We start from the raw sequence: 3,427 nt of genomic DNA, 5'->3' as shown, positions 1-3,427 counted from the left end.
TGAGCATGAGACTTAAAAAAATATTACAAAATCTTACTGACCCCAAACTTTTGTGTACATGTAATATTTATTTTAAATTGGCTAGTTTGTGCAAGTAAATTTATTTAAACTGGTTGTCATAAGTTCAAGTGGATTGTGTTATGTTCTGTAATTGCTGTTAATAAATCTGTCAGAAAAAAATATGCTAAAGTTTCACCTTTAGGGGTACAACAGCCTGGCAGCCTTTTACAAAAATTAAGCATGGTTTTATTACAGTAATCACAGTTTACCACAGTATTTGTAGTAAAACTGCAGTAACCACCAGGGGTGTGAAGTAACGAATTACAAATACTCACGTTACAGTAATTAAGTAGTTTTTATCAGTAATTGTACTTTTTTGAGTAGTTTAAAAATTGTGTACTTTTACTTTTACTTGAGTACATTTTAAGTGATGTATCGGTACTTTTACTCCGCTATTTTCCTCCGTTTGTGGTCGTTACATGCTTATTTTAATTTAATTTTTATCCATCAACGTGATTGGAGAGAGAGTAATAGGTCTCGTGACTTTCCTCAAATCAAATTGTGCATAGAAAACTTTAACCGCCAACTGTTTATCACGGCTGCTGGAAGCGCATTCTTCAAGCATCAATTCAGTCGCATCTTCCTCTAACTTGATATGTTAAGGTAAATTTCGGATTTCTGCTTACTAAATGATTTGTATATATGCTTGCCTATCTACACAGCCTGAAATTTGGTGTGAGGTTGCGGGTATTGCATACAGTGATAACTCCCGCAAGTGCCACGTTCGGTAAATTCCCACTCACTTATAAGACGCGCGATCTGCGCTTTTGTAACTTATCTACCCTTAAAGCATGCATACTTGTATAGTACTAATATGCCTTTGAGGTTACTGTCCCAGTAAAGGGCTAAAATACAATTATAGTATATTTTATTTCTGACAGTGTAAACAAAAAAAGGCCTATGAAATGTTAAAAAACATGGCTAATATTAAGTGAATATAATTACTGATTATATTCTTTTAATAATTTAAAAGATCAGTTTAGTTTAAAGGTATCGTATCGGTACCGATATCGATATCAACGATACTGGGCTTGAAAATATAAAAAATAAAATAAGAGGTATCGCCCATCCCTAGTTTTGAAGTTGCATTTTCATCGCAAATTGACGAGAAAAAAAAACAATAAAATAAAACTTAAATATATGAAAACAACAGTATTATAAAATGCACGTTATATTTTTTTAAACTGTGTAGTTCTGACGTCAACTTTTTACGGAAGTCACAACGGTTCTTGAAAAATAGCTAGAACTTTAAGCAGACTGTGTGCATTTTACTGTGGACTGACTGTTTTGAAACTTATATGGTAGTTAAATAGCCCCTAGACCTCAGTAATCGTGAAAAAAGCCAGGAAATTTCAGTTTTGACAATATGGGACCTTTAAGTTTAGGGAGAAAGTAAGTCACACGGATATGTGGAAAATAATTGTTGTAAGTCTTCTTCATTTACATGCATGATTTTTCATAATAAAACAGCTTAGTCTATCTACATGCACTTTCGTTTTTACATTAGCAATTGCAATAATTGTTTAAAAGTTTAAATATGAATTACGGTATGCTTGAGAAGATGTCACTTGCCGCCAATAGTTGTTTTCAGTATTTCACCAACCCACACCTGTATATGGATACAAGTCACGTCGTTGCTTGTTGGATTCAGCATATCTTCCATATAGCAACATTCCTCGCGCACTTTTCTGACATATGACTTCAATCGTGCAGTTTTAACTTCCTCAAAAGGATAAATTCTCGCTGCGAGCAGGGTTCGAACCTGCGCGGGGAGACCCCATTGGATTTCAAGTCCAACGCCTTAACCACTCGGCCATCGCAGCGCCGGAACTACTTGTTTTAACTTCCTCCTTTGTTACTGACGTACCGGAACAACAACTACTCACAACAACCACTTGAATAAAGTAACTTTCTTATATTGAAAACGCTCCGCGCAAAAAAAACAAAGTAACACCATCTTGCTTTTACTAACTAAAATGCACGCCAATGTTAATGTTTGGGCCTATGCTATTTTATTTTGACAATTTTGACTAATTTCCACATTGATCTTGATAATAATTATTTACATTTGAGTTTAATTAAGGTATAAATCGTACCGTTAATGGATGCTGAGAGGACAAATGCAGCTTCCGCGGACCTCCAGCAAGCAAAACAGGCACTGGCCTACTTTCTCGTTTTACCAAACAGAACGTCACTTGATGGATTTGGTTGCGAGATGCCCTCCCCCCATTCAATTTTTTTGGGTTGTAATTAATTAATAAACCGGTTTGTTTCAGTATAACTTATGACAGTACGAATAAACTAACAAACTATAATAAACTACTCAATGATTTGATTAAACAGTTTCTTACAAACAATGAAGATTTTCCAGACTGACATGTCTAAAAAATTACGAGCGCACGTCATGGAAACTTCGAGAGTCCAGGGGTTCACTGAAGATCTATTTTATTCGGATTGTTGTTTTCAAAACCAGGAGACGTCTCGCCTTTATCCGCCTCACCTTTGAATGCGTCGACTAGTAAAACCCATTTGGCACCTTAATTTTTTCTTGAGAATAGTATAGAGTTACCCTTATACTCAGAGGCGTCATGACCATTCAAAGTGAGGGGGCACGTACCCCCTCAAATTTTTGAGCCAAGTGGATTTTGAATGCAGCTTCCAAAAGACAAAAAAATAGCCGATTAATATTTTCTATATTTAATACAATCACACCGGCGTGATTAGAACGTTCAGTGCATCATATCTTCAGCTGCTAAATTCAAATCTGCGTTCGCTCACTGGCTGGCGCTGAGCCAGAGACAGACTCCAACGCTGCGCATTATAACCAATCACACACGATGCTGTTGAGCTTATGAATGCAATGACCAATCAGAGGTGTTCAGATGAGTCATCGCTAAAATGCCAGCGTTTTCTTCACACGCTCGCTCATTCTCTCGTCAGAAACAACAAAGTGCAAATGTTTGTACTAATCTGCAAGATATTAATTTCATAGTGTAAACAGCTTCAGTGATTTTAATGGGAGTGTTTGAGAGTGCTTGAACTAGACTGTCAGTTCTAGACTAGACTGAAAATGTTCTTTGATAATGTAAATGTTCTTTGCTCTCTTTCTGTACAATGAAAGTGTTATGATTAGTAGCCTAACTTGCAATGTTTTTATTCACATTAACTTTCAATGTTAAATTCACATTAAATATAAACTCAGTCGTATTAAAAATATGTTATGGCATGACACCCATATCTGTTAGTTAAGTAAACAAACGTTAAAAAACGTTAAAAAAAAAGTTAATATATTACATTATCAGGTTACTTTGACAAACATAGATCAACATAATCTATAAAGGTGAGAATCAATATATTTCATGATAAT

The 3,427-nt window shown here is 35.3% G+C and overlaps 1 protein-coding gene and 1 non-coding gene across 2 annotated transcripts in view; both read right to left on the bottom strand.

Moving 5' to 3' along the window:
* The window catches only part of LOC107750567 (flavin-containing monooxygenase FMO GS-OX-like 4), a 9,459-nt gene extending 7,227 nt beyond the window's left edge, over positions 1-2,232 (bottom strand). The window contains exon 1 of the mRNA XM_016566024.1: positions 2,157-2,232. The gene's annotated coding sequence lies outside the window, so the exon portion shown is untranslated. The remainder of the gene's footprint in view (positions 1-2,156) is intronic.
* Positions 1,802-1,883, bottom strand: trnas-uga (transfer RNA serine (anticodon UGA)). The gene has a single exon. It is a non-coding gene; the product is annotated as a tRNA-Ser (tRNA).
* Positions 2,233-3,427: the final 1,195 nt, after the last annotated feature.

Source organism: Sinocyclocheilus rhinocerous, unplaced genomic scaffold (genome assembly GCF_001515625.1).
Source record: "Sinocyclocheilus rhinocerous isolate Xijiao unplaced genomic scaffold, SAMN03320098_v1.1 scaffold19, whole genome shotgun sequence".
Taxonomy (NCBI): Eukaryota; Metazoa; Chordata; class Actinopteri; order Cypriniformes; family Cyprinidae; genus Sinocyclocheilus; species Sinocyclocheilus rhinocerous.
The sequence above is the reverse complement of the archived record's forward strand: the minus strand, read 5'-3'. Positions and strand labels throughout refer to the sequence as shown.